The 23,229-nt window shown below is 41.9% G+C and overlaps 1 protein-coding gene across 2 annotated transcripts in view; it reads right to left on the bottom strand.

The window, feature by feature from the left end:
* Positions 1–11,358, bottom strand: part of SNTG1 (syntrophin gamma 1) — a 709,317-nt gene extending 697,959 nt beyond the window's left edge. For both annotated transcript variants that reach the window (XM_088469763.1, XM_088469762.1), the window contains exon 1: positions 11,049–11,358. The gene's annotated coding sequence lies outside the window, so the exon portion shown is untranslated. The remainder of the gene's footprint in view (positions 1–11,048) is intronic.
* Positions 11,359–23,229: the final 11,871 nt, after the last annotated feature.

Below are 23,229 nucleotides of genomic sequence, written 5' to 3' on the forward strand. Positions count from 1 at the left end.
CCACCAAAGGGGGAGTGCTGTCAATCAACATCGACAGCATGCCCCCTTTGGTGCGAGACCCGGAGCGATGGAAAGCCCGTCGCTCCTCGGGTCTCGAGCATGCGCACGACGGAGCTCCCTCCGTCGTGCACATGTGCAGTGGGGAACATCGACCTGCTTGCGAGCGTACTGCCAATCGCGAGCGGGTCTGAATGACCCCCTCTGTTTGCTCTTTGTAAGAACTTAACACTTGCTAATATTTGTGCTAGTATTCTGGTTTTACAAATACTGTACCTCAAAGCTTACTGTATTCTGTGCTAACTTCAGATTTCCTCCTAGAAATAATGTCTTATTAGCTTAGTCCTTTGCCTTGCCTCATGTCATCTATCTTCTAACACAATCTACCTTAACATTCAAATTCTCCACCAATTAAATCTCCACTTTTACTCCCCTGAATAATAAACATTTGTTATTGTGCAGACACCTTTTCACCTCTGTTTTCTCACTTGCTTTTCTGCAAATCTCCTGTACTCACTCACATTCATACTTTATTCCTTCTTAACGTTTTCCTCCCCCTATTCTCCTCAGCCACACCATGAGCTGGTTTTCTTCCACTTCCCCCTTCACTCAGTGTCTACCTAATCCCCTGCTCTGCCCCCTTTTTCCACCTCTACCCTTTCCCCCTTTTCTCCTCTACCTCCTTCTTCCCTTATCTTCCCTCCTTTGTCTGCCTTCCTCCCTTTCCTCACCCACTAATACACTTTTGTTTTCTTCTACCCCACCATGGTCCTGCTACCCCACTGTCAATCCTCCTCCAACCCTCCTCTCCATGTCACCTCATCCCACCTCCATCCACATCTCATTAAACTCCCTCCCTACCCACACCTAAACTTTCCCTTCCCAGCGCTGGTGCCTGCACAATCTCTCCTCTATTCATCTCAGTCCCCAAAATTAAACTCACATACTTGTTACAGCAATCCTGATAATCTCATTCATATCTATCCCACTAGCCTGTGCCTTCTGGAATGCCAGATCGGTCTGTAATAAATTGGTTCCCACCCATGACCTTTTCATCTCCAACAACTTGCATCTCCTAGCCATTACTGAAACTTGGATTTCACCCTCTGACACCACTTCTCCTGCAGCTCTCTCCACTGGGGACCTCACCTTTTCTCACACCCCTTGGCCTGGGGGTCACCATGGCGGTGGTGTTGGGGTCCTTCTATATCCTGGTTACTCCTACCAACTCATACCCTCTGAACCATCCCATACATTCTCTATGAGGTTCATGCTACACACCTCTTCCAACCAGTACACCTGTGAGTAGCTGCCATTTACTGCCGCCTGACCCTCCCTCCAAATTCCTTGACAGTTCACTTCCTGGCTCCCTCACTTGCTCTCCTCAGACCTTCCCTGCATTATCCTAGGTGACTTCAATATTCCAATTGATATTCCCACTGAATCCTCTGCTTTGAAACACCTTACCCTCACATCTTCATGTTCACAAGCCACCAAGCGACAGTGGAGAAGATCATGCTCTAGGCAGATTTTCTCCACTTCAAATTTATGCTCTCATCCTACAGTGCTGACTTTTCCTTCTCTAAACAAACACTTTTCAAGCACTTCCAGTCCTCAAATCCCCAGCATCTCTTCACCACCTTGAACTCACTCCTCTGCCCACCCACTCCTCACCTTCCCTCTTGCTCTCTGCCCTTGACTTTGCTACCTACGTTACATCTAAACTTGACTCCATACATCAGGACATCAGATCCCATCAGTCCCCCAGCTGTACACCTCCTCCTTTCTCAGATCATCCCTCCCCTTCCATTTTTACCTACTCTGGCATCCTTCTCCCCTGTATCTGGAGAGGAAGTCATGGCCCTCATCCGGTCCTCCCCCCTTGACCCTATCCCTTCATGTCTCCTCCACTACCTCTCTCCTTGTGCCTGTTCTCATCTTGCCCACCTCCTCAATTTCTCCCTCTCATCTGGCACTGTCCCTTTTGCATTCAAATATGCCCTTGTCTCCCCCTTTCTTAAAAACCTACCCTTTATCCTAACACTCTTGCCAACTACTGACCCATCTCTCTCCTCCCCTTTGCCTCCAAACTCCTTGAGTGTATTGTTTACAACCACCTTACCACCTTTCTTTCCTTCCACTCCCTCCTTGACCCTTTTCAGTCTAGCTTCCATTCTCTTCACTCCACTGAAACTGCCCTCACAAAAGTCAGCAACAACCTCCTTGATGCCAAATCCAAAGGTCAATACTCTCTGCTCATTCTCCTTGACCTCTCTGCTGCTTTTGACACTGTTGACCAGCCTCTCCTGCTGCAAATCCTTCACTCCCTTGGTCTTCATGACACTGCCATCTCCAGGCTGTCCTCCTACCTCTCTGACTGATCCTTCTCTGTCTCTTCTCATGACTCCTCTCCTCCCCCACAGTAGGTGTTACCCAAGATTCTGTTCTTGGACCACTCCTATTCTCCCTCTATACATCCTCTCTAGGTGAACTCATCAGCTCTTTTGACCTCCATTATCATCTGTATGCTGATGATACTCAGATCTACCTTTTCTTCCCTGACCTCTCCCCCTCTCTCCTCACTCGTATCTCCAACTGTCTCTCTGCTACATCTTCCTGGATGTCCCAGCAATTTCTTAAACTTAATATGTCTAAGACTGAGATAATCATCTTCTCACCCTCTCACATAACCTCACTTCTCACTATTAATGTATCAATTGATGGCACAACTATCTCCTCTAGCCCCAAAGTGCACTGTCTTGAAGTTATCCTGGACTCCTCCCTCTCCTTCAAACCACATATCCAGAACCTCTCACAGTCCTGTCATTTCCATCTCAAAAATATTTCCAGGTTCAGACCCTTTCTAATGCAAGATGCTACTAAGACCCTAATACACTAACTGGTCATCTCCAGATTGGACTACTGTTACCTCCTCCTTTCTGGCCTCCCCAACTCCCATCTCTCTCCTCTCCAGTCTGTCCTTAATGCTGCTGCTTGACTCATATTTCTCTCCAAATGCTCTTCATCTGCCTCCCATCTCATACAAGCCCTCCAGTGCCTCCCTTTCCCCTTCAGAATCCAATTCAAAGTTCTCACACTTGCTTACAAAGCCTTCACACATTCCTCTCCAACTTACATCTCCAACCTCATCTCTCTTCACTGTCCTGCCCACCCTCTTTGTTCAACAAATGCATGCCGATTCTCATGCCAACTTATGCCAACTGATTACTTCCTCACACTCTGCCTCCAACATTTTGCCCGTGCTGCTCCCCATCTTTGGAACTCTCTACATCTCCCCATCAGACTCTCAACCTCTCTACAATCCTTCAAACAAGCTCTCAAGACCCACTACTTAATCAAAACCTTCCAGCTCTCATCCTAAACCACTACTCCATGCTCCGTCCTCCATGTCTACCCTAACTGCCCCCTCCTTTAGAATGTAAACTCTTGCTAGCAGGACCCTCTACCCTCTTGTGCTTATCCTTACTTTATTTTCATCTACTTCTTACTCCTCAGTAGGGCACCTAACACTTGGTTGCTTATGCTCTGTTGGTGTTATAGTCACCAATGTAGCAATGTGTATTATGCCTGGCTTTGTCCTGCATTGTACGTGTATTGTACTGTTAGTCACTTTTATGGTTATGCACTATGTAAGGCGCTGTGGAACACTTGTGTCGCCATATAAATAAACAATAATAATAATAGTCATCATACATAAATAACTGTATACAGAGTTAATCCAACAGTGTGTACAGGTACATGTAGCATAAATGTTAAATGCTAGTCAATGGCAACACACAGCATATTAACATGGACAAAGAATATTTTTCTGCAGATCATGTGTGAGGGAGGAGTCTGTGATTTTCTTTTACAAAGTCAAATAGGATATTACTCTGCACTGCAATATAACCTTACCACTGTCATTAGAATCTGTGCTTGCACCAGCCCCATGCTAAGTGCAAAAGATCTGTCAGAAAATCAGAATCGCACAGAGCTATAGATACACACCCACAACATTCTCCTAAGTAATGGCAATTTTGTACGCTCACATTGTCCTCACCCCAAAACTCCTAATTTCACAGACAGAGAGATCTGGCCAAGTTCCACCTGACTCACAATAGGATGGACATTTACACAAATATGTATAGATTAGATTTGTGCTTTGCACCGGCACTGAAAACCTGACAGGTCAGGTTCCCGAAACCAGCATCCTGACTGCTGGCATCCCAAAGGTAAGTATCAGGGTGTTAGGGGGAGGTTAGGGTTAGGTAGCGGGGTTAGGGTTAGGCATTAGGGGGAGGGTTAGGGTTAGGCAATGGGGAGGGAGTGTTAGGATTAGGGTGCGAGTAGGGGGGTTAGATTTAGGCACTAGGGGGGAGGTTAGGTTTAGGCACCGGGGAGGGGGTCTTGGGTACAGAGAGAGGGAGGATAGGCTTAGACACTATGGAAGGAGGTTAGAGTTAGGCATCTGGGAGGGTGGGTTAGAGTTAGGTTATGGTAGGGGATGGGAAAATACTTACCTGCTTTCCTATGAGTGTCGGGATTGTAGCTGTCGGGATGCCGCTGTCGGTATTCTGACCAGCGGCATCCCGACAGCTGGGATTTCATACTGAACCCCATTTGTGCACTGAAGGCAAAAACTCAGCATTTGCATCTGTGCACAGAATCAACCCCTGTATGCGCTAAAGATGAATGTAATAGGGTACTTTTTTGTAAAAGTGCAGATTTGTCTATGATTTTGCTGTGAGATTATGTAAACAGCAAATCCCACCTGTGCACGGCATTTGAGTGGCAGACTTCTGGGAAGAGGTCATAGAGATAGTTCATATCTTTGCTCCACTGGAAGCCTCCCTCAGTGTTGACAATGATTACATTTGTTCATTTACATGCTGTTCCTGTCCCTGCAATTTAACTAATAGCCAGCACTCCATCCTCCTCCACTTGTCTTACGCTGGCCATACATCAAACCAACTTTCCAACCATCCAACTAATTGGTTGGTTTGAATGAAAATCCAGTAATGCATGGGAGCAAATGACAATCAACCATTTGTTCCCAAAAACAAGGAAACAGATGAAAGCTATTTTTCAGAAAAGTTGTTTAAATCAAACAGATTTTTACCAACTTGCCTGGATTACCTTTTTCATGTTTTCTGGTGTTTGGGATTAAATTGCTGATTGTCATTTGCTCCTATAAATTACCGGATTTTCATTCCAACCAACTAGTTGGATGGTTGGAGGAAAGTTGATCTTGTGTATGGCCAACTTCAGACTAGTTAACGGTAATTTAACATTCCATCTCTGATTGTGGTTGAGCTGTAATGTTCCATCTTGACCACTGCCCAGCTGAGCATATGTTTTGATGACATTCAACTTGCATTTCCAAGCACCTCAGTTTTGACAAAGTTTATTACTTTGAAAGTGCAGAAAGTAGAAATGTAATGAAACACAAGGATTTCTGTTTGCCACAATTTGGCTGAATTTCTGCTCCGAAACATCTGTGAATTTGGGGGAAATGTCTTAAAACTTGTAAAGAGTGGAGAAGTAGACAAGTAGAGATGTTGCCCATAGCAACCATTCAGCTCCTAGCTAGCATGCTTTAATACATTCTTCAAAATGATAGGTAAAAGCTGATTGGTTGCTTTGGGCAACTTCTCCATTATTTCCAAGGCTGGAAACCTTTGTCCCTTTATTTCTGATTTCAAAAGGAATATAAAGTGACCCCCTATTTCCCCTGATCTCCACCTGACCTCCATGCTAGTCTTGGTTTAAAAAGGCTAGTGCCGAGTAAAGTAAAACAAAAACAATAAAATGTAAAAGGTTGAGAAGCACATACGAAGATGCACCCATAATAAAACTGTCCTCAAGTACAGTGCCCTGTGTAAACTTTAAAATACAGCATTAAAAATTATCCAGAGCTTTCCATCACCATCAACCAATCACAATCAAACAACACAGGAATGTTGTGTAGGGAAACTATGTATTCTGACTATGATATAAGTGGAATGTTGTGTAGGGAAACTAGGTATTCTATTATATAAGTGGGATGTTGTGTAGGGAAACTATGTATACTGACTATTATATTAAGTGGATTGCTGTGTTGAAAAAATATGTATTCGGACTATGATATTAAGTGCACTGTTGTATAGGGAAAATATGTATTCTAATTATGTCATTAAGTGCAATGTTGTATAGGCATAATATGTATTCTAATTGTTATTAAATGCAATTTTGGGTAGGGAAAATATGTATTCTGACTATGTTATACAGATATACTGTAGTCACAAGATTCTTAGATTATGTGAGAAGAAGCACAGACTGGGGGAAGTCAAAGTGATCTCTTAGGCTGTGGGTGTAATGGGAGCATTACTAAGTAACAATTCTGGAAATGTAAAGAATGGGGGGGTTAGATGATTTATCATTAAATGTCTATAAGAAATCCAGCAGTAGATGATAGAGACAGCATGTGATTCAATAATAATATTGAGAGAGCCTGGGTATTACTAGTATGGAGGTGATGCTATAACTTAGAGGATGTGGTTTAAACTACTAAAAAGAAGGCAAAAAGCCCAGAAGTAAATTACAACTTAAAGATGAGTTGGGGAAAATGCTACAGTAAATGTTTAAATAATAATTTAGAAAGATATACTTAGGCCTGTAATCAATGTTGGAACTAAGAGGGATGCAGGTGGTGCATTTTTTATGGGACACAAATATAAGGGGGGCCTGAGCAGTGCTGGGTCAGTCCCATCTTGCATGCAACTCTGAATAAGCCGTGTTTGGGAAATACTGTAGCTGACTTGTTTCCCCCAGGTCTTGTAAACAGTCATATTGAGAGGCACTGTTTATCCTCTTACTAGTTCACAGTATCAAACTTTTTTCAGGATCTTTTTAATGACTACACTGACTCCTGTGTATCACTCCACAATTAGCACAGTTGGGGGAGATGGGATATAGCTGAGATGCCGTTTTTAGCATTTCCACATTGTTACAATAGCAATTCACCCCACTAACTCCTAATTGAATTGATCCCTTGAAATGCTACACAGAGAAGTCTTACTATATCTAATCAAATAAAGAACAAAGGCTGGATGTAATAATTCTAGTAGTGATTCATATTATTGTCTGGCTACAGTTACAAATACTAGAGGCTCTGACATAGGAATACAATATATATTATTGTTCACAAATCTATTAGAAAAAAAAATAGGTTAGCGTGCCTTGAGTACTCCTAATAGGAAGGACATAAGGCTTAACACACTTTAACAGCCAACTCCATCAGGAAATCTAAGATAAAATAGTTAATAGCACAAGTGGCTGTATTCAGATTCCTATAGCTTTAGAAAAAAACATATTTGTATTGTTATAACAAAATAAAAGTAGGTATTGCAGAACGACAAATGTCACTACTGTAATCAGCTGTCTACCTAGCAACCACTCATCCAACACTGCAGAACTCTTCCCTGTCCTGGTGCCATAGCTGCAACCTGCAGTAACATGTCCACAAACAACTCACATATAATAAAAATACCTGTCCTAGCTGAAATACTTGGCCTCGCCTCCACCAGCATGTTCTCGCTCCACAAAAAAACAGCATGAGCTGTTGGTCGGGATTGCAGTTCTTTGTCTCGCCACTAAACTACAGTTCTTGTTGCCCATATCCACAATAATGAGATCCTAGATTTTGGCACCAATTCTTTGGTTATTGCTTTGAAGAAATGTAGTTAATTTAATTTATCCTTTAAGATAGTTTTCCCAAATGCGGCTCATGGAACCCTAGCAGTAAATATCTTCAAGTTCTCAAGCACCAGAAATCAAATATATAGGCCCCCATTTACTAACGAGTTTTATCACCAAAACAAGTGATACATTTCATTGGTATGATAAATGGTGCTCCAGCCAATCAGCTCCTGTCATTTTTCTAACAGTTAACAGTTAGGAGCTGATTGGCTGGAGAACCATTTATCATACACAGTGAAATTTATCACTCATTTTGGTGATAAAACTCATTAGTAAATTATCCCCTTAGTATCATCTTGGGATTCTTTTAAAATGTATAAGTCAATAATGTATACACCTGTGCTCCAGCTAGGAGACATGGAAAACATGCACCTTAAGGTTTCCAAGAGAAATGGATTTGAGAAACACTCCATTTAGATTACTGTAAATCAGAGGTGTAAATATTTACAAATTAGTCATGTCTATAAAAACAGCCTTCAGAGGTGGTTTGAGGGATAACAAACTATTTCAAATTGTCACTCATTGCTGTCCTTTTCTAACTATTACTCATTCTTGTACAATAAATATGTAGTGACTAACATTTATTCTCTGGAACTCCCAAAGTCAGACTGACATTATTTTAGGGCCACAACACATTTTTTACAAGAACCCTCCAGAGGTCTAGATGCACAGCCAGAGCACCAGTGGTCTAAATAAAGATCTAGTGTCAAAGCACCTACTGAATAACATGCTGTAAGACTTGTATCCTTTTTCTTGTCGCTACGCATCAACAGCCTTTAAAAAAGTCTAGGTTTGTTCCAAATTAACGTATGTCATATGTAAGTGGCCTGTCAGATAGGAGAAAAATACTTTGCAGCACTTTGATAATATGTTACAAATAAGATAAATCTCTACTAAAACCATGCAGCATATAATACATTCTACTGAAGTGTCCTGACTGGTTTCAACATTGTTTCTAGTAAAAATATATCTTCATTTCTAAACTCTGGAGTAATTTTTGCTGTCACACTTTGCATTTTTATTGCCAAAATTGTTAAAGCTATTTCAGCTTTTTTTTTTTTGTTAATCTTCTCAGATTTATTATGAATTTTTAAGCAGCATTCAAGTGGTTATGCTTTGCAGTTTTGCTGCTCTCTAATCCCACCATTAGAATTTTTCCCACTTCCAATGAAGGCAATGTTTGAAAAATCACCTCCTGGTTATGTCAGTCTATTTCTTTACTTGAGGGAATGTGATGTCATTAAATGAAAAGTTGTCCACGGTTCCACATGCAAGAATGTCTGGCGATGACATAATTTGTGGAGTACGTGTAAAACAATCGCTATAGAAGTGAGATTGATGGAGGAGTCATGGTCAGCATGCCCGTGCACACAAATTAACAGCTGAACTACAGAAGAAATCCTATGACACATAGAAAAATGACCTCCACTCTCCTTTCACCAAGATAAGTCTATGTGCTAATAAACATGTACAGAAATGTATGCTTACATACATGCCATGATGTTTATTCAAACTACAAAGCATCTGATTAGCACCACTGGCGACAATAATATGCATGTGATTAAGAAATTCAATAGAATTCATTTGAATGATTGATGACACAGCCTTGGTTCAGTTTTTCCAGCTTTTTAGATTTGGACAGCACATTAATAGAATCCAATATAACAGTGTGTCCCATTTCAAAAGAAAAAGTCAAATTAATGTATAATCAATAGAATCTAAACAGAGATTTGCAGGTAGAACATATTTCACTAAACAAAAAAAGTATTACATTTTAAAGGCACATGTATAAGAACTTAATTTATTCTCTATTTAATAAAGGCCATTTGGCATACCAGTACTCCTCTCAGATTACAGAAAAAAATAAATACAGTAGTATATGGTTGTATTAAGACATTTATGTGTCTTTTTCTCCTTTAAAAACAAATTGCTTAAATTAATGTGAAAATGATCAGGAGAACAATATGTGGTCATATTCGATAGATAACAGCTAAATTTAAATATTTAACCATATTAAATATTTTACTAGACAGAGCATAATGCAGCCAGATTCTTGGATTATCATTTATTAAATCAGCAGCCTGCGATGCGTACTTACTCTGCCTGTCTAAAGAAGATTTCCATTTGTAATAGATGTTTCACCTGATGACCCCCAGTAAAAGAGTGGGGCAAGTTTCACAGCGCTAACATTTTCATTAGGGTCTCTGTATATGCCTCAAGGAAATTCTCAGCTAACAGACAATCCATTCACATACAGTATATTCTCAGGATATGTTTGCAAGCATCATGTCACTGGTTGAATAGGAATTTTTAAATCTGAATGCAATGATCTACTGTATTACCTCTTAGCTTTTCTACAAAAGAAGTGCTAAATTTGGAAATTGATATCATTGAAATAACAACCATTTAACATGCAAAGTAAAAAGCACATCATGTATATTTCACTTCAGTACTTTTCCAAAGCAACTCAATGTTATATAGTAAATCATTAAAATTCTGGCATGTATATATATATATATATATATATATATATATATATACTCCATAAATATATCTTTACACTCTGCATTGTGGTGCACTGCAATTTAGTGTCAGAAAGAGAAATCATTTCCTAAGTTTATAAAACCCATAGGAGCCAGCCACCCCTCTCTCCCACCTCCTACACAGAAATGATTGGAATTGATCAAGCTCTTAGTATAATGTCACTGGTGCACTATAAATCTGCATTACTGCTTTACTTGCTATGGCTTAATATTTTCAACTGAGTATGTAACAAGGATGAGGAGCTTATGTACAGACAACTATATAACATTATTGTGGCAGATCATGAACGTGATACATTGTATACACCTGCTTTACTGTATACAATACATTATTGAGCAATGACTAAAATAGGAATTTAGAATATAAAACACTAAAAAAAACTTTATGTATAGTGTTTTATTTTAGTAAGATAGAGCATGAAATACACAGGTGTGCAAAAGTGATTATTACATTTCAGGACATGCAATAAGTATGCATTCATTTATAGTCAATGTACTAGATGCAAATTTGCTTACAGAACAAGCAGCTCTAATGTTGTAGATGAATGTCCCTGTTGTGTTTAAAGAAAACTAGAACTATTGCTAGGGTGGTAGGGTACAATCAATGCATTTGTATGCTGACTTGATCCTACATCATGTTTCTAAACAGTAGTCAGATGGTAAAAGTGTGCTGTATTTAGTGGTGTAAACATGAATGTGATGTGCATGATTCCCTAATGCAATGAAGAGGCAGCTACACAGCTGAAAATGACTATAATCACTTGCACTTACCAGTTAGTTGCATACGGTGATAATATAGCAATCCTGGAAAAGAGGTGACAACATACACTCCTATAGCCGGGGTAAACTAATCATCCCAAAACGTGTTCAGCCTCATCCTGATCACTGGGAGCTTGATTTACCCTGTGAAATCCATTCTCAGTCAGGGCTGCCCTTTTCCGGAACTGTGATAAATTGTTTCTTGGAAGTTGCTGCTCAATTCACTGGAGAATAGACCCCGGCCATTCACAGCCCCAGCCAGGAGATGCGAGCAGTACTCCTGGCCATCTCATTGTACTGTATTCAGCAGCAGCACACAGCAACAGCATCAGCACCAACTCAGCTACACAGCTCTCCCTGCCTTCCCTCTCCATCTACAGGCAGGCACACGCCTCCAGTAGCAGCCCACAAAACGTGACATGGACTGTGACAGCAGTGAGCAATCATTCCTGCATCTGCAGGGCTTCTGCATACATATACTAATGTTAACATGTCATTGTTAAATTGCCATTAATTATTACATTGCTTTATACTGTACAATATATCTATGAGGCACTTCTGAGAGATTTTCATTTTTATTTGTTGGACTGCAGCACAGGTTTTTGTGTCTGCTGTGTCAGTCATGTCATTCTGGCTGCAATCGCAACAGTATACAGTAATTACGCTTACTAATAACACTGATGTTAATGACCTAATCTAATTAAGAGCTGTGATGATGGTGTCAGTACTCCAGTGATCATGGATGCCAACTCTCACAAATATGAGCTCACTGGTATAGTGGAAAGAGTGTTCTAGATTTTCTACAACTTATATCTGCATTGTTTTAGTATATTGCTAGTGCTTTATGCTGTTTTACATTTTACCTTGACGTCCCATCTACTGTAAAGCTGGATAGCGCAATTTGTAATTGGTAAAATTCATAATATATGATATTCATTTCAGATATGTGATGTGCAGTAGGTTCACAACAGTCACATGAAGACATCAAAGTCTAGGTGCTGATAGGAATGCACACACAATCCAAATGTACCCGTTATATTCTTTATAATGTACAGTACATGCAGACAGTCACATGACAAAAGCACATGGTAAGTGGCACATGGTAAGTGGCACATGGTAAGTGGCACATGGTAAGTGAACAGTATATATAAGTTGGGTTGAGTAAGCGATCCCGGCACTGATAATGCTGGCGGTCAGAATCCCGGCAGCATAATCCCAGTAGTGAAAATCCCAAAGCATGCAGGTAGGTATCATAACCGTTCCCCTAAACCTACCACTACCCCTAACCCACCTTTCCCACAGCTTAATCCTAAACCTCCCCCTCCATAGCCTGAGCTTAACATTCCCCTCCTGTAGACTAACCCTAACTCTCTCCGTAGTGCCTAACCCTAACCCTAATACTTACCATCAGGATCGCAGTCGTCTGGATTTTGGAGCTGAGATTTTGACTGCTGTTGGGATTCCAGCACCAGGATTTTTACTGCTGGCATTGTGAGCTGCAGGTTGCTAAATAAGGAAAAATGTAGAGCGATATCTATCCACGTTTGTTAATCTTTGAGTCATGATAAACTAAGCATTATGAGTTAAAGATTTTGGGCCTGAGTTGGACGTAAGTGGAAATACGGATGCTCCTCACAGATTTCAGCAAACTGTGCATGCGCTAGCGTAAGGAACTGTGCATGCACAGTCATATGCACATGGACGGAGATGGTTAGTGCATATGGATGGATCTGTCTATCGACAGACCTCACTTTCCCTGTAATGGACATTTCTGTGCAGTAACTGGCCATCGACCATGTTCCATCTTGTGGGAGTGTTGTGGGCATGCATGGCGGCTTCCGTGCTCGATTATATAGTGCGTATGGAAATTGGATGCATGTTTCAGATCGATCTTTTGCACCCAGAATGAGATAGTTGCAAGTCCAGATACTAATGACGATGGTTGCTGCTCCAGACATACAGTAAATATAATGGGCGTGATAGGCTTCCACATGCAGTTGCCTGGATTGTTTGGCATATATATGGCATATATATGGGCCGATTCTCGCATTAGCATAAGGAAGTACAGTAAGTAGCCGTGGATACGCGTGACTCAGAGTCAGATCCTTTGGGTGAGAAAAATGGAGCATGATAGCCCTAGATGTAGTAGAGAGATGACACCAGGGCTGGCTTCAGGGGACTGATCACCCTGTGCTGGCCCGGTAAGCAAATCCCTGCAATCCCGCGTGCGACCGAAATTGGGGGAATGGCCTCATTACCATATGCCACGCCCACTATGTGATATTATTTGGAGGCATGTCCGCATGGCACGCCTCCAAATAATGTCAGGCTGGGGGTAAAGCCCATCCCTCCATCACTGGCTGGGCTTCCCCCAGCCCTTTCCCATCAGTGAATGGATGCCGTGCGCAAGATGGTGACCCCAATCACACCGAGGACAACACCCGCAGTGTAGACACTGCCAGCACCCCCCGCAGTGCTGACACCGCTGCACCCTGGCACTGCTGGCACTGCCAGCAACCCCGCACTCAGGACACTGCTGGCACACCTGCACTGAGAACACTGTCAACACTCCTACACTGCTGACACTGACTGCACTCCTGCACAGAGGACATCGTTGCCACTCCTGAACTGCACACACCACCAGCACCACCAAACTGCCAACACCACCAGCACTCCTGCACTGAGGACACTGCCGTTACCCCCGCATGGCCGACACTGCCATCACTCCTGCACTAAGGACAACGCCAGCACCCTCTGTCACAATAAGTGCACCATTGGTGTATCCAACTTGCATTGTATCCAACCCGCACTGTATTCGACCTGCACTGTAACCTGCACTGTATCCGACCCACACTGTATCTGACTCACACTGTATCCAACCCGTACTCTATCCAGCCCACAATGTATCCTGCACTGTATGCGACCAGGACTGTTTGCGACCCACGCTGTATCTGTCCCACACTGTATCCAAACCACACTGTATCCGTCCCAAACTGTATCCTACACTGTATCTGACCCACACTGTGTCCGACCCACACTGTATCCAACCTGCACTGTATCCAACCCACAAAGTATCCCGCAATGTATGCAACTAGAACTGTATCCAACCCACACTGTATCCTGCATTGTATGCGACCCACACTGTATCTAACCCACAGGCATGGAATGCTGTTTTAATGGTTGGGGAGATTTTGATCATATTACTAATTTGAGCTGAGAGGTGGCCAAAAATAAGTGGAAATGACTAGAAACTAGTGTTATTGAGGTTAACAATACTCTAGGAACAAAAAAGGTCCCAAATTATGTGAATCTAGATTTTTTTGTAAATTTTGGGAAAAAAAACAAAACCAGTTACAGCGTTTAAACCAAAACAGGATGACGAATTAGAACCAAAACTAAAATCAGCAAAAATGGTCTGGTGCACATCTCTAGTTACAAATCAGTCCACTGCTCTAAGGAAGCAGCAGTGTGTCATTTCTTTACTGGATATGGATCATCATTTAATCACTAGGTCCTGATTTAAAACTGGCAGCAATTTTGCAACCTAATTCAGGGTACACACATTGAGACATCAGATCGGTCAGCAAAACCGGCATTAGAGTGAATGATTGTTAAGCTAAACACTTAACAATCGGATGCTTGATGTGTCTGGGCTCAGGGGCAAATGCAGGATTTTTATGGGGGGGGGTAATTTATATATTTATATATATATTGTGACACAGTCAGATTAGGAGGTCCCTCTCCTGGGTAGGGGACTCCTTCCTTACACACACAGCTGCTGGGAAACAGTACGCCAGACTGGATTCGAGTACAAGCTGGTCGGCGCCAGTCTTTATTGTGCAAAACAGAAACAACAAAAGAAACCATAAACATAAATCCTAGCCCTGGCCGGGCTCTAACTTTACAGGTGGTTCCCTCACTACCAGAACCTGGCAGGGCCTAATGCCCTTGCCAGCAACAAAGGCACAGCACAACACTCACAGTTAGGTTTTTCCAGTGTCTCTGAGCAAACTCCCTGTCTGCTCTCCCAGGTGAGACACTCAGCCCTAAACACACTAGGCTTATATTGGCCACTCTCAGGTGGAAACCCTAACAAGCCTGTTACCAGGCTAAGAGAACCAAAACCTGGAGTGGCCATGGGTGGAGCCCTCCCTCTCCTCTCACACACAACCCCCTGGTCCCAAACCGGCTTTTCAAAAAGCCAAAACTCAAGCCTGCTACACTGCAGACTTTCTCCTGGGGATTTAAACACATAAGACAGGAATCTGGGATAAATGTCCCTGTCACAGACCACTTTACCAGTGATCCTATCACAATATATATATGGAGAAGAGGTTTAACAAGACATGCGCCTGATAGTGTAGTATTTAAAAGAATAGTACCGAGTGCTCGTAAGAATAAGTGTGCATACCAAAAATAAACACTTTTAAGCTTATCTGTGTTCCAGGGATGAGTAGTCCACACTGGATAAGTTTAGATGGGATGTCATCAACTTGATCACCTTAGGGGGAGCTTGTATAAGCTCATAGGAGAGAGAGTATATATAGTGTAGTATATTTTTGCAAATGATATAATAATTATAAGTAGAGGCTGCGTACCGGATAATGCTGAATAAATAGCCCATAGTATGTTCTCCTCCAGGGACCACCTAATACCCTCTAGGAATCCCTCTTAGGTGCTTGGATGTTCAGTGTAGGGATGTGCAGGCTCGGTTCTACTCGGTTCCATTCGTTTTTTTTTACAGAATCTTATTGGCTATCCAAAACTCGTGACAGCAGAAACCCAATAAGATTCGGGGAAAAAAAACGAACGGAACCGAGTAGAACCGAGCCTGCACATCCCTAGTTCTGTGTATGAGAGCTGAATACATATGCAATCTCTCGTCAGTATATTCCAAACAGGGGATTTTATTAGGTTTACAGGGTATGGGGGAACATAAAACAAGATATAAAAGAAGAAAAAAATGGCTTATCTTATATAAGGGTTCCCAGTCCTCTTTACATAACCAAGGATACAGAAAGCCTGGGTCTGCTGGCCTCAACGCGTTTTGTCCCTTCAGGACTTCTTCAGAACCACTTCACCCGCTAGCCAAAACGGACCCCAAGAGGACTGCAGCCACCTTTTAATTAAGGATCAGTGACTTTGAATCAACTCCTTTACCGTTCACATATTTGCACTAGTTACACTGTCATTTGTATTAATAAGGGTATCATCTTTTACTGTGCGCTACCCTCACACTCCTTTCACGACGAGATATATATATATTTTAGGGATGTGCAGGCTCGGTTCTACTCGGTTCCGTTCGGTTTTTTTTACCGAATCTTATTGGGTTTCAGCTGTCACGAGTTTTGGATAGCCAATAAGATTCGGTAAAAAAAAACGAACGGAACCGAGTAGAACCGAGCCTGCACATCCCTAATATATATATATATATATATATATATATATATATATATAGCTAAAAACTTTTGGGCACTCACCGTTCAGTAGAAAAGATTATTTACTCATGGATACATTTTTACAGTCGACATTTCGGACCCCAAAGGTCCTTTCTCAACACAACACAACCTCCACAAAGCTAACACCAGGATAGTTTTCCTGGTGGTAGCTTTGTTGAGGTTGGGTTGTCTTGACAAAGGACCTTTGGGGTCCAAAACGTCGACTGTGAAAATGTATCCATGACTAAATAAATTATCTTTTCTACTGAACGGTGAGTGCCCAAAAGTTTTTTGCTACACATTGGATCATAGTGTCTTTAATGGAGCACCCCAAAGATTTTTGGATCAGACACTGAGTGCAGTCCTCTTAAATTATTATATATGATGTGTGTATATATATATATATATATATATATATATATATATATGTATACATATATATATATATATATATATATATTTATATATACACACAGTATATATGTTTTAAACTGTATAAATCTATATATGTATATTTGTATACATACATACATATGTGATATACACACATATATACATACACATACTATATATATATCTATATATAGACACACACATATATAAATACACACATACATATGTCACACATACTTACACACACAAACATGTCACGAACATTACAAAAAACTTACCGTGCAGCAGATCTGATAGGGACAGGATCTAGCAGGCTGGCACCATTTTCTTAAGTCCCGTGGGTCAATCTGGAGGAGGTGGGGCCAATGACTTGAATCTAATTAAATTGCATCATATTGGCACCGCCTCCTCCATATTGACCCGCGAATCACGGCAGAATTGCAACAAGGGGGCGGGGCTTAAGAACATGTTGCCTGCACTCCAATCTGTCATGGTGGGTTCTGGGTACTCAGAAACCCCCCTTGCATGTGCTACTGCAGCTGACATTTAAATGCCAGCCCAGTTGTGATGTCACTGTCCCTGTAACAAGTGTACGGGTGGTCGTCGGGTCACCTATACACACAGCCAAATACACCGATACATCTTTCAGATATTTTGGCATTTGTTGTGCTGCAGGGCTGACCTGGTATGTCTGTGAACTACATCCTTCACAGACATATCGGCTGTACACACCCTCCGATACACTTGCGATATATCACACGTCGATAGAATGACTCACAAGTTGTGCCCTTACAGCACATGTGACATAAGATGCCCTGAATGATTGCATAATTAATTCTTCATTTGCTTTTGTTGGGCACACATTACAAGGAACTTCGTTCTTTTATGGTTTATTTTTAATCCCACTGGACAATTTTAGGAATAAAGGAAAGTAGTTCCCCAAAGGATTTAGGATTGTATGAAAATTTAAATGAGGTATTTAGAGTAGTCTTTATTTTAATTGAACAATATTTAATTGTATTTATTTATTAATAGTTGCTTATATAGCCCAACATATTTTGTTGAGCTTCACAATGAAACATTAAAAGAACAAAACTGGGTACTAATAACAGACAAACATAGAGGTAAGAAGGCCCTGCTGACAAGCTTACAAACTATAGGGAAATAGGCATTGCTGCTCAAGGATAGGTGCTATATTTAGCATTTTGGTCCAGCCAGATTGCAGAGTTTCTTGGTGGGCTGCATGATCCAGTCACACAGGAATGTCGGCCAAAGGTCAGGAGGATGTGAAAAAAATACTATGTGTGAGGTTATGTGTGGACTGTAAGAGGGGATATAATTATATATGGAAGCTATGAAGCTTGTGTGGGCGGTTCTGGAATCTGATAAGCTTGTCTGAAGAGATGCATTTTCAGGGAAAGCTTGAGGGTTTTGAGACTAGATGAAAGTCTTAATGTGCATGGGAGGACATTCCAGAGAGTGAGGGCTGCCCCCCAAAAATCCTGTAACTGTAAATGGGAGAAAGTAATGCATGTGGATGAGAGACGTAGATCTTGTGCTGAGCGGAGATGTCGGTTTGGGAAATATTTTGAGATGAGTGAAGAGATGTATGTTGGTGTGGTGTAAGTAAAAGTACTTTGTTTTGAATACGGTAGAAAACCAGTAACCAATGGAGGGACTGACAGAGTGGAGCAGCAGACGATGGACGTTTGGCGAGAAAGATATGCCTCGCAGCTGCATTCATAATGGATTGTAGTGGCAAGAGCCTGTGTTGGGGTATTGGTTATGTATCGATATTGGGTATTGGTTAGGTATTGTTTTATAACAACACCATCAAGCAGGCCATGTCTGTTAGGGCATGTTGGTGCTTGTAATTCCGCATGTACCAGTATATCCTTGCAGACATTGACAATGCACAATGTGTTAGCTTATTTGTAGCTCTATAAATCATGCTGCAGGCTGTATCAATGATGGGCAGAACAGTGGCAAAGAGTTTTGCATTGGTGTGGTACATTTTGTCAACATTCAGATTGTCAACATTATGTTCTGAATGTCAACTGTTGACATTCATAATGTCAATGCTGACATGATGTCAACATATGCCAGAATGCCTACATTGTTAATGTTGACAGTCATCATGTCAGTAATGTGATTTCCCCTTCACTTTTACTCTGAGCCTAACTGCAGCCTAAACTTAACACTAAACCTAATCCAACCTTAACCTTAATTGCATCCTACATGTATCCCTAATATAACCTTAACCCTAAAATCTGGTGCTGACATTCTAGCTGTTGACATTCACAATGTCAACATTTTGTCTAGATACCATGAGCTTTGTTGCTTTAGTGCTGGGGGTCAAGAGTGATTTAAATCATTGCTCTTTGTGGTTTTCACTTACTGTATCTTTGTGGTTTTCACTTACTGTTGAAAGTTAATTTTCTGCTTACAAAATTAACCCTAGTGTGTATATGTGTCTGTGTATTAGGGGATGTACTTTGGAAGTGCCATGGAGGCAGGGACTCAAGTGAATGATTAAATGCATGCTGTAAATCATTTCATAATATGCAGGTGCTATATAAACATAAACAAATAATGCTGCCAAGTCTAATTTGGCATCAAAAACAGGGAGTATGCTACACTTACATGTGCACACCCTATTTCTACTCAACTTACACAGTATCAATCCACCTCTCTAACAATAAGGGATGTCAGTGCAAGTTATAAGTCTAAGGGGTCTATTCATCATGACTTAATATATACAAAAGCAGGTGAAAATTAACATTGTCACCTACTTTTGTATAAATTAAGGATCAGGCCCATTCATTATAAAAGTACACATGAGATTTCACTGATATCTCCTGCTTACCTATTAGCCACAATGTGACCCGCTGTCCCCATACTCTAGTATGGAGACCTAAACTCATCAAGCTCCAAAAATACTATATATTTGGAGCTTGACTGCAGGAACATTCGCCATCTTCAGATTGTATTTTTCTCTGCACCCAGTCCCAGGTAGCAAAGAAGGATTTATTTGGATCCCTCCGGTAATGCCTAGTTCCTTCCACCAGGTGCCAGGGCTTTATGCACCTGGATGAACCCCAGTGTTCACCAGATATTCACGGGGAAAGCTGATCTTTGGATCAACTGTCTCTGTGCCGAAGCAGCGAGATAGAATGTTAATTACAGCAGCGGTTCCAGTGGTGGGGGGCTGCAGCACGGTCTATAATTCAAATAGGGGAGCCACACCAACTGCTGGTGATGATTGGCAGCATTTGGGGTTACAGTTGGTGTGACTCCCCTATTTGAATTTTGGACCACGTTGCAGACCCACCTCTGGCGCCACCACTGGTTAATATCAAGGGCTGTCAGGACCCCGATAATTAACATAATAAATATGCCCCTAAGTGAAGCTGGATTTTACTGCGCAGTGGGCAAAAATATATTTTTATATTTCACAATACTGCTTGCATTATGAAAAATGCAAGAAGCGTTTTTCAGTTTCTATTTAAAAAAAAAAATATGTAAAGTAGACAAATAATGAATTATGAGTTTTAAAATTCACTTTAAGAGTCTATTGGTTCACATTTAAATTACTGTTTGAAACAATTTTTAAAAGTGTACATTGTAATACAGACAAATCTTTTGACTCTTTAAGGGACTGAATACTTTTGCAAGAAATTGTATCTTTTGGACTAAGTTGATATGGGGGAAATGTATGATTTTTTTTGTGCGAGTTTTGTGTGAGACAGGTGAAAATCGTGCAAATAACAAAGCGAGTTTCATTATATGCAGACTTTTGGCTTTGAAAATGGTTTAGCAATTGGTCTTTCAAAGTTCAATGATATTTTCCCTATAAAAGTATCACTTTTGCACTGATCTCACCTCTAGGCTTTGTGAAGGTGGAGCAAGGCTAGACAGTGTGCTGTGTTTGGGTTGTTGCAAGATGACTACATAGAGGTGGAAGGAGCATCAGGGGAGCAGTGAGGAGGATGATGATGTTCATTTTGATCCCCCAGAGTTAGTGGAGGAAATCCCTGTCTGGGAAGAAACGCGTTAGCCAGAAGTACTTCTTGTCCGCAGCCTGAAAGTATCCCAGCATTTCTGACTCCACTCATGCAGCTGCTGTAAAGCACGGGACCCGACTGGCCTGTGCTCACATCAAACGTGCCGCTAGCATTTACATTGGCAGCCAACAGCTAGACGAAGAGTCCACAGCCAGAGAGGATTGAGCCTCATTTGAGCAGTGAGATCATTCCACCACCACAGCGATCACCGCTACATGACATAATGGAGGGTGTCCATTCACACTAAGCTAGTCCATCAGGAGCTACCGCTTCACTACACGAGGGAGCTTTCACTCCTCACCCGCTGACATAAAGAGGTGTTTTGCCAGAGCCAGTCACGGCTGCAGGACAATAGATTGATATTTTGCACAATTACAGCTGACTAACCATTTCATATATTTTTAACTATAGTTTACATGTCGGAACACTTGCCATCAGAACTGCTCATGGAGGGTTAATTCCACTATATTGTTCTTTAGACGAACCTCAGTATTGATGCTTTATGAAAGTGGATACACCTGGATACAAACTTTCAAGTGTTTCATTGATCTAAAGGGGCCTATCAATTAGAAGATTTTTTTCGTCAAAGACCAAAGACTTTTCCTGCCAACAAAAAGTCTTTCATGCAGATATCTTTCACAAACATGACAGACTTTTGTGAACAATTTCTTTATAGACCAAGGACCAAAGGATTGTCGCTGAAAAGACAAGGGAGTGAACATTTTTAATGAGTGCAGTGAATATTCATTAAAGAAGTCGTTTGTAGTTCACCATGGGCCATTCACTGCATATCCACTGAACGACTTTCTAAAGTTGTTCATCAATATGCAGAAATTGACCAGCATGTTGGAATGACAAGTGTCTTCAAAAGTCGTCAGCGGGAGTGCGCGTCGCTGGACGTTTGCAGCCTATCCATTACACGACTTGTGAACAATGCGACCAAAACTGCCGTGTGGGAAGTAAAAGAGCGAACGAAGCTCCCCCCCGCAGCCTCTTCCAATGGAGCAGGTAGGCTTTCCGTGAGGCCTACCATATACCCCCTCCCTAGACCACCAGGGTTGTCAGGCACTAGGCCCATGGGCAAATAGGTGGGCACAAGGCCCAGGCTCAGTAGTGGGCAGTAGGACCTATAAAAGGATTTACCCTTAATTAGGTGTGAGTGACCTGGGTACTAGGCCCAGGTCTCTATTGGGAAAAGTTGGCGGGCTGCCTGCCCGAGCCACCAAAACTATAAAGTGGCCTGGGTATTAGGCCCAGGACACTAAGTGAGCCCCACAATTAGGCAGGCCCATAGGCCTGAGCCTCATATAAAGTGGCGCTGGGCATTAGGCCCAGGCCACTGCCAGAGCCAATCAAGCAGGCCCATAGGCCTGAGCCACAATATAGAAAGGGGACTCTGGGCAGTAGGCCCAAGTCCCTCCTATGCCCTGTATTAGGCAGGCTTAAATGCCTGAGCCCATTAAGAGTGTACACTGGTATAGAAAGGCAGCCCCTGTGTAATTGATTAGAGGTGTGAGCAGTTGTGGAGCACTGTCAGGCTCCCACCAATAAGGTAGTGTTTCCCCAGTCACTAAGAAGAGGAGTTGGCCAGCTCTGGAAAGGCAGGTAGCAGGCATTTAAAGGGACAGCACCGTGTTTTGCACTTGTGTACTAGTAGTATGTGATTGGTGTTCCGTGCAGGGTAAAAATTTAGTTGTTGGTATACATGTTGCATACACACACTGTAGGTTGAGGGCTATGTTGTCTTAGTATGTCTAGTTGTGAGACATAGGTTTAGGCCCTGCATGGCTGGGGTGTGTATCTCCTTACAGGGAACTGTAGGTGAGTGAGCAGAGGAAGAGCAAGAGTGGACATGGTGAGAAATATCTGTGTGTACTGTCTCTCCCTGTTTGTTTGTCACTACCTATACTTCCTTCCTTCAGGGCAGACAGTGAACCTTGCATCCTGGTGCAAGGACGGGTCTTCACCTGGTGCGTGAGTACCGATAGGTGAAAACTCGGGATCTGAGGCCAAAAATGCCAGTGATGTTCTTCACTTAAAACCTGAATTTATCCCTTGGTTTGGTAGGGTGTGTCGGTCGACATGAGGAAGGACGGTACTCACATCGTCTCCTTCCTCATAGGTCATCGTGTCCTAGTCCTGTTTGGGGGTTCCAGGACTGTCTGTTCAACACACGGCCTGAAGGTGAGAGGGTGCAATGCAAAATAAGGAATGGAAGTACACCTGCATGGCAGCAGGCACTGCACCGCACTCCTCTTACATTTTGCATAGTCGGCAGGATCACGGACAGTGGACACA

The sequence above is a fragment of the Taudactylus pleione genome, unplaced genomic scaffold (assembly GCF_031769625.1).
Source record: "Taudactylus pleione unplaced genomic scaffold, aTauple2 ptg000093l, whole genome shotgun sequence".
Taxonomy (NCBI): Eukaryota; Metazoa; Chordata; class Amphibia; order Anura; family Myobatrachidae; genus Taudactylus; species Taudactylus pleione.